We start from the raw sequence: 12,420 nt of genomic DNA, 5'->3' as shown, positions 1-12,420 counted from the left end.
TGATGTGATAAGCATGCATTCTTGGGTAGTTTGTCTGTTAAACGGGCATGTTAGGGGTACGGTTTCCCTCCTAAGTGACTATCATGTACGTTATTGGCAGTAAAATTTTATTTCGAGTCGTAAGGTCATATTAAGAATACAGTACGAATTAGATATGATGAGCATGTATGATTTAAGTAGGAAAGTGCTATTTGAAGTAGTATGGTCCAATTTAGGATACACATCAAATCAGATTTGATAAGTATGTTTGATTCTGCTAAGAATGAGCTATTTCAAGTAGTATGATTATGTTAAGAGTTCAGTTCGCATCATATGTGATTGATATGGAGAATTAAGGTTCGAAAATTGTATTTCACAGAGTATTGTAATCTTTGGAATTGTATAATGGCTATTTAAAGGAGAACTACACGTATCAATTGTCATGAGCATTAATGATTTTGGGTTGGAAAATGATATTTCAAGTACTTTGGCTATACTAAGTAAACGTTCGCATGTTAAGTTATGGGCATATATGATTTTAGCAGGAATAAGTTATTTGAAACAGTTTGGAGATGTCAGGCGTACAATGCTTATATGATGTGATAAGCATGCATTTTTGGATAGTTTGTCTGTTAAACGGGCATGGTAGGGGTACGGTTTCCCTCCGAAGTGACTATCATGTACGTTATTGACAGTAAAATTTTATTTCGAGTCGTAAGGTCATATTAAGAATACAGTACGAATTAGATATTATGAGCATGTATGATTTAGGTAGGAAAGTGCTATTTGAAGTAGTATGGTCCAATATAGGATACATATCAAATCAGATTTGATAAGTATGTTTGATTCTGCTAAGAATGAGCTATTTCAAGAAGAATGATTATGTTAAGAGTTTAGTTCGCATCATATGTGATTGATATGGAGAATTAAGGTACGAAATTGGTATTTCCCACAGTATTGGTATCTTTGGAATTGTATAATGGCTATTTGAGTGAGAGCAGTATGCATCAATTGTGATGAGCATTATTGATTTTGGGTAGGAAAATGATATTTCAAGCACTTTGGCCGTATTAAGAAAACGTTTGGCATTTTAAGTTATCGGCTTATATGATTTTAGTAGGAATAAGTTATTTGAAACAGTTTGGCCATGTTAGGCATACACTTTTTATATGTGATAAGCATGCATTTGTGGGTAGTTTTTCTGTCATACGTGCATGTCAGGGGTACGGTTTGCGTCAGATGTGATGATCCTGTACGTTATTGGCAGGAAAATGTTATATCCAGTCGTAAAATCTAATTACAGATAAATTACTAATCAGATGTGATGAGTATGTGTGATTGAAGTAGGAAAGTGCTAGTACAGGTAGTATGGTCATATTTAGGTTACATATCAAATCAGATGTGATAAGTATGTTTGATTCTGCTAAGAATGAGCTATTTCAAGTAGTATGATTATGTTAAGAGTTCAGTTCGAATCATATGTGATTGATATGGAGAATTAAGGTACGAAAATTGTATTTCACAGAGTATTGTAATCTTTGGAATTGTATAATGGCTATTTAAAGGACAACTGCACGAATCAATTTTCATGAGCATTAATGATTTTAGGTAGGAAAATGATATTTCAAGTACTTTGGCCATATTAAGGAAACGTTCGCATGTTAAGTTATGGGCATATATGATTTTAGCAGGAATAAGTTTTTCGACGCAGTTTGGAGATGTCAGGCGAACAATGGTTATATGATGTGGTAAGCATGCATTTTTGGATAGTTTGTCTGTTAAACGGGCATGGTAGGGGTTCGGTTTCCCTCCGAAGTGACTATCATGTACGTTATTGACAGTAAAATTTTATTTCGAGTCGTAAGGTCATATTAAGAATACAGTACGAATTAGATATTATGAGCATGTATGATTTAGGTAGGAAAGTGCTATTTGAAGTAGTATGGTCCAATTTAGGATACATATCAAATCAGATTTGATAAGTATGTTTGATTCTGCTAAGAATGAGCTATTTCAAGTAGAATGATTATGTTAAGAGTTAAGTTCGCATCATATGTGATTGATATGGAGAATTAAGGTACGAAATTGGTATTTCCGACAGTATTAGTATCTTTGGAATTGTAAAATGGCTATTTAAAGGAGAACTGCACGTATCAATTATCATGAGCATTAATGATTTTAGGTAGGAAAATGATATTTCAAGTATTTTGGCCATATTAAGGAAACGTTCGCATGTTAAGTTATGGGCATATATGATTTTAGCAGGAATAAGTTATTTGAAACAGTTTGGAGATGTCAGGCGTACAATGCTTATATGATGTGATAAGCATGCATTCTCGGGTAGTTTGTCTGGTAAACAGGCATGTTAGGGGTACGGTTTCCCTCCAAAGTGACTATCATGTACGTTATTGGCAGTAAAATTTTATTTCGAGTCGTAAGGTCATATTAAGAATACAGTACGAATTAGATATTATGAGCATGTATGATTTAGGTAGGAAAGTGCTATTTGAAGTAGTATGGTCCAATTTAGGATACACATCAAATCAGATTTGATAAGTATGTTTGATTCTGCTAAGAATGAGCTATTTCAAGTAGTATGATTATGTTAAGAGTTCAGTTCGCATCATATGTGATTGATATGGATAATTAAGGTACGGAAATTGTATTTCACAGAGTATTGTAATCTTTGGAATTGGATAATGGCTATTTAAAGGAGAACTGCACGTATCAATTGTCATGAGCATTAATGATTTTAGGTAGGAAAATGATATTTCAAGTACTTTGGCTATACTAAGGAAACGTTCGCATGTTAAGTTATGGGCATATATGATTTTAGCAGGAATAAGTTATTTGAAACAGTTTGGAGATGTCAGGCGTACAATGCTTATATGATGTGATAAGCATGCATTTTTGGATAGTTTGTCTGTTAAACGGGCATGGTAGGGGTACGGTTTCCCTCCGAAGTGACTATCATGTACGTTATTGACAGTAAAATTTTATTTCGAGTCGTAAGGTCATATTAAGAATACAGTACGAATTAGATATTATGAGCATGTATGATTTAGGTAGGAAAGTGCTATTTGAAGTAGTATGGTCCAATTTAGGATACATATCAAATCAGATTTGATAAGTATGTTTGATTCTGCTAAGAATGAGCTATTTCAAGTAGAATGATTATGTTAAGAGTTAAGTTCGCATCATATGTGATTGATATGGAGAATTAAGGTACGAAATTGGTATTTCCGACAGTATTAGTATCTTTGGAATTGTAAAATGGCTATTTAAAGGAGAACTGCACGTATCAATTATCATGAGCATTAATGATTTTAGGTAGGAAAATGATATTTCAAGTATTTTGGCCATATTAAGGAAACGTTCGCATGTTAAGTTATGGGCATATATGATTTTAGCAGGAATAAGTTATTTGAAACAGTTTGGAGATGTCAGGCGTACAATGCTTATATGATGTGATAAGCATGCATTCTCGGGTAGTTTGTCTGGTAAACAGGCATGTTAGGGGTACGGTTTCCCTCCAAAGTGACTATCATGTACGTTATTGGCAGTAAAATTTTATTTCGAGTCGTAAGGTCATATTAAGAATACAGTACGAATTAGATATTATGAGCATGTATGATTTAGGTAGGAAAGTGCTATTTGAAGTAGTATGGTCCAATTTAGGATACACATCAAATCAGATTTGATAAGTATGTTTGATTCTGCTAAGAATGAGCTATTTCAAGTAGTATGATTATGTTAAGAGTTCAGTTCGCATCATATGTGATTGATATGGATAATTAAGGTACGGAAATTGTATTTCACAGAGTATTGTAATCTTTGGAATTGGATAATGGCTATTTAAAGGAGAACTGCACGTATCAATTGTCATGAGCATTAATGATTTTAGGTAGGAAAATGATATTTCAAGTACTTTGGCTATACTAAGGAAACGTTCGCATGTTAAGTTATGGGCATATATGATTTTAGCAGGAATAAGTTATTTGAAACAGTTTGGAGATGTCAGGCGTACAATGCTTATATGATGTGATAAGCATGCATTTTTGGATAGTTTGTCTGTTAAACGGGCATGGTAGGGGTACGGTTTCCCTCCGAAGTGACTATCATGTACGTTATTGACAGTAAAATTTTATTTCGAGTCGTAAGGTCATATTAAGAATACAGTACGAATTAGATATTATGAGCATGTATGATTTAGGTAGGAAAGTGCTATTTGAAGTAGTATGGTCCAATATAGGATACATATCAAATCAGATTTGATAAGTATGTTTGATTCTGCTAAGAATGAGCTATTTCAAGTAGAATGATTGTGTTAAGAGTTCAGTTCGCATCATATGTGATTGATATGGAGAATTAAGGTTCGAAAATTGTATTTCACAGAGTATTGTAATCTTTGGAATTGGATAATGGCTATTTAAAGGAGAACTGCACGTATCAATTGTCATGAGCATTAATGATTTTAGGTAGGAAAATGATATTTCAAGTACTTTGGCTATACTAAGTAAATGTTCGCATGTTAAGTTATGGGCATATATGATTTTAGTAGGAATAAGTTATTCGAAACAGTTTGGAGATGTCAGGCGTACAATTCTTTTATGATGTGATAAGCATGCATTTGTGGGTAGTTTTTCTGTCATACGGGCATGTCAGGGGTACGGTTTGCGTCACATGCGGTCATCATGTACGTTATTGGTAGGAAAATGTTATTTCGAGTCGTAAGGTCATATTAAGAATATAGTACGAATCAGGTAAGATGACCCTTTATGATTTAAGTAGGAAAATGCTATTTAAAGTAGAATGGTCATATTTAGGGTACATATGAAATCTGATGTGATAAGCCTATTTTATTCTGGTAAGAATGTACTATTTGAAGTAGTATGATCATGTAAACAGTACAGTTCGCATTATATGTGATTGGTATGGAGAATTAAGGTACGAGAATGGTATTTCACCTAGTATTGCTATTTTTGGAATTGTATAATGGCTATTTTAGTGAGATCTCTACGCATCAAGTGACGTGAGAATTATTGATTTTGGGTAGGAAAATGATATTTCAAGTCCTTTGACCATGTTAAGAAAACGGTTGGCGTCTTAAATTATGGGCACTAATGACTTTAGCAGGAGTTATTTATTTGAAACCGTTTGGCCATGATAGCCGTACAATTCTTTTATGATGTGATAAGCATGCATTTTTGGATAGTTTTTCTATCATAAGGGCATATCAGGGGTACCGCTTCTGTCAGATGTGATGATCATGTATGTTATTGACAGGACATTGTTATTTCGAGTCGTAAGGTCATATTAAGAATAAAGTACGGATTAGATATGATGAGCATTTATGATTTAGGTAGGAAAGTGCTATTTGAAGTAGTATGGTCCAGTTTAGGATACATATCAAATCAGATGTGATGAGCATGCATGATTCTGGTACGAATGTGATATTTCAAGTAGTATGATCATGTTCCGAGTTCAGTTCGCATCATATGTTATTGGTATGGAGAATTAAGGTACGAAATCGGTATGTCCCACAGTATTGGTATCTTTGGAATTGTATAATGGCTATTTAAGTGAGAAGAGTATGCATCAATTGTCATGGGCATTATTGGTTTTGGGTAGGAAAATGATATTTCTAGTACTTTGGCCATATTAAGAAAACGTTTGGCATCTTAAATTATCGGCTTATATGATATTCGTAGGAATAAGTTATTTGAAACAGTTTGGCCATGTTAGGCGTAGACTTCTTATATGATGTGATAAGCATGCATTTGTGGGTAGTTTTTCTGTCATACGGGCATGTCAGGGGTACGGTTTGCGTCACATGCGGTCATCAAGTACGTTATTGGTAGGAAAATGTTATTTCGAGTCGTAAGGTCATATTAAGAATATAGTACGAATCAGATAAGATGACCCTTTATGATTTAAGTAGGAAAATGCTATTTAAAGTAGAATGGTCATATTTATGGTACATATCAAATCTGATGTGATAAGCCTATTTTATTCTTGAAAGAATGTACTATTTGAAGCAGTATGATCATGTTAACAGTACAGATCGCATCATATGTGATTAGTATGGAGAATTAAGGTACGAGAAATGGTATTTCACACAGTATTGCTATCTTTGGAATTGTATAATGGCTATTTAAGTGAGAACAGTACGCATCAATTGTCATGAGCATTATTGATTTTGGGTAGGAAAATAATATTTAAAGTACTTTTGTCATATTAAGAAAACGGTTGGCGTCTTAAATTATGGGCATGTATGACTTCAGCAGGAATAAGTTATTTGAAACTGTTTGGCCATGTTAGGAATACAATTCTTTTATGATAAGATAAGCATACATTTTTTGTGAAGATTTCTGTTATACATACATGTCAGGGGTTCGGTTTCCGTCAGATGTCATGATCATGTACGTTATTGATAGGAAAATGTTATTTCGAGTCGTAAGGTAATATTAAGAATACAGTATGAATCAGATATGATGAGCATGTGTGTTCTAGGTAGGAAAGTGCTATTTGAAGTAGTATGGTCATATTTAGGGTACATATCAAATCTGATGTGATAAGCCTATTCTATTCTGGTTTGAATGTGCCATTTCAAGCAGTATGATCATGTTAAGGGTACAGTTCACATCATATGTGATTGGTATAGAGAATTAAGGTACGAAAATTGCATTTTACACAGTATAACTCTCTTTGGTATTGTAAAATGGCTATTTCAGTGAGATCTCTACGCATCAATTACCATGAGCATTTTTGATTTTGGTAAGGAAAATGATATTTCAACTACTTTGACCATGTTAAGAAAACGGTTGGCGTCTTAAATTATGGGCACGTATGATTTTAGCAGGAATCAAATATTTGAAACAGTTTGGCCATGATAGCCGTATAATTCTTTTATGATGTGATAAGCATGCATTTTTCGGTAGTTTTTCAGTCTTACGGGCATGTCAGGGGTACCATTTCCGTCAGATGTGATGATCATGTATGTTATTGGCAGGAAATTGTTATTTCGAGTCGTAAGGAAATATCAAGAATACAGTACGAATTAGATATGATGAGCATGTATGATCTAGGTAGGAAAGTGCTATTTGAAGTAGCATGGTTAAATTTAGGACACATATCAAATCAGATTTGATGAGCATGTATGATTCTGGTACGAATGTGCTATTTCAAGTAGTATGATCATGTTAAGAGTACAGTTCGCATCATATGTTATTGGTATGGAGAATCAAGGTACGAAAATGGTATTTCACAGAGTATCGCTATCTTTGTCTGTTATACGGACATGTCAGGGGTACCGTTTCCGTCAGATGTAATGATTATGTAAGTTGTTTGTAGGAAAATGTTATTTCGAGTCGTGAGGTCATATGGACAGTACATTAGGAATCAGATGTGATTAGCATATTTGATTTAGGTAGGAAAGTGCTATTTAAAGTAGTACGGTCACATTTAGGGTATTTCATACCACAGTATTTTATCTTTGGAATTGTATAATCGCCATTTAAAGGAGAACAGTATGCATCAATTGTCATGAGCAATATTGATTTTGGGTAAGAAAATGATATTTCAAGTACTTTGGCCATATTAAGAAAACGTTTAGTATCTTAAGTTATCGGCATATATGATTTAAGCAGGAATAATTTTTGAAAAAGTTTGGCCATGTTAGGCGTACAATTCTTATATGATGTGATAAGCATGCATTTGTGGGTAGTTTTTCTGTCATACGGGCATGTCAGGGGTACGGTTTGCGTCACATGCGGTCATCAAGTACGTTATTGGTAGGAAAATGTTATTTCGAGTCGTAAGGTCATATTAAGAATATAGTACGAATCAGATAAGATGACCCTTTATGATTTAAGTAGGAAAATGCTATTTAAAGTAGAATGGTCATATTTATGGTACATATCAAATCTGATGTGATAAGCCTATTTTATTCTTGAAAGAATGTACTATTTGAAGCAGTATGATCATGTTAACAGTACAGATCGCATCATATGTGATTAGTATGGAGAATTAAGGTACGAGAAATGGTATTTCACACAGTATTGCTATCTTTGGAATTGTATAATGGCTATTTAAGTGAGAACAGTACGCATCAATTGTCATGAGCATTATTGATTTTGGGTAGGAAAATAATATTTAAAGTACTTTTGTCATATTAAGAAAACGGTTGGCGTCTTAAATTATGGGCATGTATGACTTCAGCAGGAATAAGTTATTTGAAACTGTTTGGCCATGTTAGGAATACAATTCTTTTATGATAAGATAAGCATACATTTTTTGTGAAGATTTCTGTTATACATACATGTCAGGGGTTCGGTTTCCGTCAGATGTCATGATCATGTACGTTATTGATAGGAAAATGTTATTTCGAGTCGTAAGGTAATATTAAGAATACAGTATGAATCAGATATGATGAGCATGTGTGTTCTAGGTAGGAAAGTGCTATTTGAAGTAGTATGGTCATATTTAGGGTACATATCAAATCTGATGTGATAAGCCTATTCTATTCTGGTTTGAATGTGCCATTTCAAGCAGTATGATCATGTTAAGGGTACAGTTCACATCATATGTGATTGGTATAGAGAATTAAGGTACGAAAATTGCATTTTACACAGTATAACTCTCTTTGGTATTGTAAAATGGCTATTTCAGTGAGATCTCTACGCATCAATTACCATGAGCATTTTTGATTTTGGTAAGGAAAATGATATTTCAACTACTTTGACCATGTTAAGAAAACGGTTGGCGTCTTAAATTATGGGCACGTATGATTTTAGCAGGAATCAAATATTTGAAACAGTTTGGCCATGATAGCCGTATAATTCTTTTATGATGTGATAAGCATGCATTTTTCGGTAGTTTTTCAGTCTTACGGGCATGTCAGGGGTACCATTTCCGTCAGATGTGATGATCATGTATGTTATTGGCAGGAAATTGTTATTTCGAGTCGTAAGGAAATATCAAGAATACAGTACGAATTAGATATGATGAGCATGTATGATCTAGGTAGGAAAGTGCTATTTGAAGTAGCATGGTTAAATTTAGGACACATATCAAATCAGATTTGATGAGCATGTATGATTCTGGTACGAATGTGCTATTTCAAGTAGTATGATCATGTTAAGAGTACAGTTCGCATCATATGTTATTGGTATGGAGAATCAAGGTACGAAAATGGTATTTCACAGAGTATCGCTATCTTTGTCTGTTATACGGACATGTCAGGGGTACCGTTTCCGTCAGATGTAATGATTATGTAAGTTGTTTGTAGGAAAATGTTATTTCGAGTCGTGAGGTCATATGGACAGTACATTAGGAATCAGATGTGATTAGCATATTTGATTTAGGTAGGAAAGTGCTATTTAAAGTAGTACGGTCACATTTAGGGTATTTCATACCACAGTATTTTATCTTTGGAATTGTATAATCGCCATTTAAAGGAGAACAGTATGCATCAATTGTCATGAGCAATATTGATTTTGGGTAAGAAAATGATATTTCAAGTACTTTGGCCATATTAAGAAAACGTTTAGTATCTTAAGTTATCGGCATATATGATTTAAGCAGGAATAATTTTTGAAAAAGTTTGGCCATGTTAGGCGTACAATTCTTATATGATGTGATAAGCATGCATTTGTGGGTAGTTTTTCTGTCATACGGGCATGTCAGGTGTACGGTTTGCGTCACATGCGGTCATCATGTACGTTATTGGTAGGAAAATGTTATTTCGAGTCATAAGGTCATATAAAGAATACTGTATGAATCAGATGTGATGAGCATGTATGATTTAGGTAGGAAAATGCTATTTCACGTAGAATGGTCATACTTAGGGTACATTATCAAATCAGATGTGATGTGCATGTATGATTCTGCTAAGAATGAGCTATTTCAAATAGTATGATCATGTTAAAAGTTCAGTTCGCATCATATGTGATTGGTATGGAGAATTAAGGTACGAAAATGGTATTTCACAGAGTATTGCAATCTTTGGAATTGTAAAATGGCTATTTAAGTGAGGACAGTACGAATCAATTGTCATGAGCATTAATGATTTTGGGTAGGAAAATGATATTTCAAGTACTTTGGCCATATTAAGGAAATGTCGGTATCTTACGTTATGAGCATATATGATTTAAGCAGGAATAAGTTATTTGAAACAGTTTGGCGATATCAGGCGTACAATTCTTATATGATGTGATAAGCATGCATTTTTTGGTAGTTTTATCTGTCTAACGTGGATGTCAGGGGTACGGTTTGCGTCAGATGTGATGAACCTGTACGTTATTGGCAGGAAAGTGTTATATCGAGTATTAAAATCATATTACAGATACATTACGAATCAGATGTGATGAACATGTATGATCAAAGTAGGAAAATGCTATTTGAAGTAGCATGGTCATACTTAGGTTACATATCAAATCAGATGTGATGAGCATGTATGATTCTAGTAAGAATGTGCTTTTTCAGATAGTATGACCATGTTAAGAGTTCAGTTCGCATCATATGTGATTAGTATGGAGAATTAAGGTACGAAAGGAATATTTCACACAGTATTGTTATCTTTGGAATTGTATAATGGCTATTTAAAGGAGAACTGTACGCATCAATTGTGATGAGCATTAATGATTTTGGGTAGGAAAATGATATTTCAAGTACTTTGGCCATATTAAGAAAACGGTCGACATCTAAAGTTATGTGCATATATGATTTTAGCAGGAATAAGTTATTTGAAAGTTTGGCCATGTTAGGCGTTCAATTCTTATATGATGTGATATGCATGCATTTTTTGGTAGATTTTCTGTCATACGGGCATGTCAGGGGTACGGTTTCCGTCAGATGTGATGATCGTGTACGTAATTGTTAGGAAAATTATATTTTAAGTCCTTTGGCCTTATTAAGAAAACGGTTGGCATTTTTAGTGATGAGCATGTATGATTTTAGCAAGAATAAAATTTTTGAAACAGTTGGGCCATGTAAAATTATTATATGATGTGATAAGCATGCAATTGTTTGGGTAGTGTTTCTGTCATACGGCCATGTTAAGACTACAGTCCGCATCAGATGTAATGAGCATGAATGAGTTCCGACTCGAAAGTGCTATTTCACGGACTATGGCAATGTTAAAGGTACAGTTGGGATCTGATATGATGAGCATACTTTGGTAAGGAAAGTGCAATGTTAGTAGTATTGGCTATGTGAAGAGTAGGCTTCGAATCATCTGTTTAAAAGAGTTTGGACATGTCAAGCATACAATTCGCATCAGATTACATAACCAGGCTATATTTTGGTTTTGGGTAGTTTTTCGGACAAACGGCCATTTTAAGCGCAGGATCCGCATCAGACGTTATGAGCATGAATGGGTTTTGACCGGAAAGTGTTATTTCACGGACTATAACAAAGCAAAGAGTGCAGTTTGCATCAGATGTGATGTGCATATTTTGGTAAGGGAAGTATGATTCCAAGTAATATGACCATGTGAAGTGTAGGTTTCGAAAAAGGTGTGAGGGAAATGAATGATTTAATGGATGTATAGAAGGGTAACATTTGTATCCATTCAAGATCCTTGATATTGTTCAATTTTTCACCGCTTTAATTACATATCACAACTTTCTAGGTATATGCCTTTAAAAAAAAAAAAAAAAAAAACAAAAAAAAAAAAAAAAAAAAAAACGCTTTCTTAAGAACAGACGCATGATGTATCCTTCTGATTTAAACAATAACACAATATTTGAATGGCTAGATTAGTATACAACATTTTCCCTCCCAGGTTTTCTAGGTTAAGTGAACTATATTTGACATTACGCGTCACTTAGATTTAAACAGTGATTTGAATTTGAGGAATAGTCATAAGCTACAACCTTCAAACAAAAACAGTCCAAGTCATTAAGCAAGCCATTTTGTATCAAATATTTACTCTTCATATTACATAAAATAAGAAATTGAATATTATTTCAAGATTACCTACTGAATTATGTTACACATGCCTTATTTTTTGGTTGATAAGGAGACAAATTAAGTTTATTTTTTTTACATAATTAAGTCCATTTTTCAGTTAGTGAAATACTTAGACTTACCATTTTTATACGACTGCAAAACAAATTTGGATGTATTATGTTAAAGGTGTGTAGTTGGAGTCTGTAGACAATTTGATTTCCGTAATTTAATACGGGTTTCCCTTGTATAGGTACTTCTAAGTTGGTACATGAAAGTTTAACACATATATGTCCACTGTGGTGGACGCCTTTTTTAACAAATGGTGGGCATTCCAGTGGGAACAAATTGTGCTCTTCTACTAGCTGACCTATTTCATCACTCTTATGAGGCCGACTTTATAGCTGATCTGATTCGAAAGAAAGAATATCGTTTAGCTAGAACCTTTAATTTCAGTTTCCACTATATAAGTGACGTATCATCTTTAAAATT

The 12,420-nt window shown here is 33.9% G+C and overlaps 1 protein-coding gene across 9 annotated transcripts in view; it reads left to right on the top strand.

The window, feature by feature from the left end:
- The window catches only part of LOC148610844 (uncharacterized), a 109,046-nt gene that overhangs the window by 61,044 nt on the left and 35,582 nt on the right, over positions 1–12,420 (top strand). The gene's annotated exons all lie outside the window — the stretch shown is intronic.

This window comes from Perna viridis, chromosome 7 (genome assembly GCF_037379345.1).
Source record: "Perna viridis isolate PV_CMFRI_1.1 ecotype Kerala chromosome 7, ASM3737934v1, whole genome shotgun sequence".
Lineage (NCBI taxonomy): Eukaryota > Metazoa > Mollusca > Bivalvia > Mytilida > Mytilidae > Perna > Perna viridis.
Note: the sequence above shows the minus strand (reverse complement) of the source record. Positions and strands in the feature narration are given on the sequence as shown.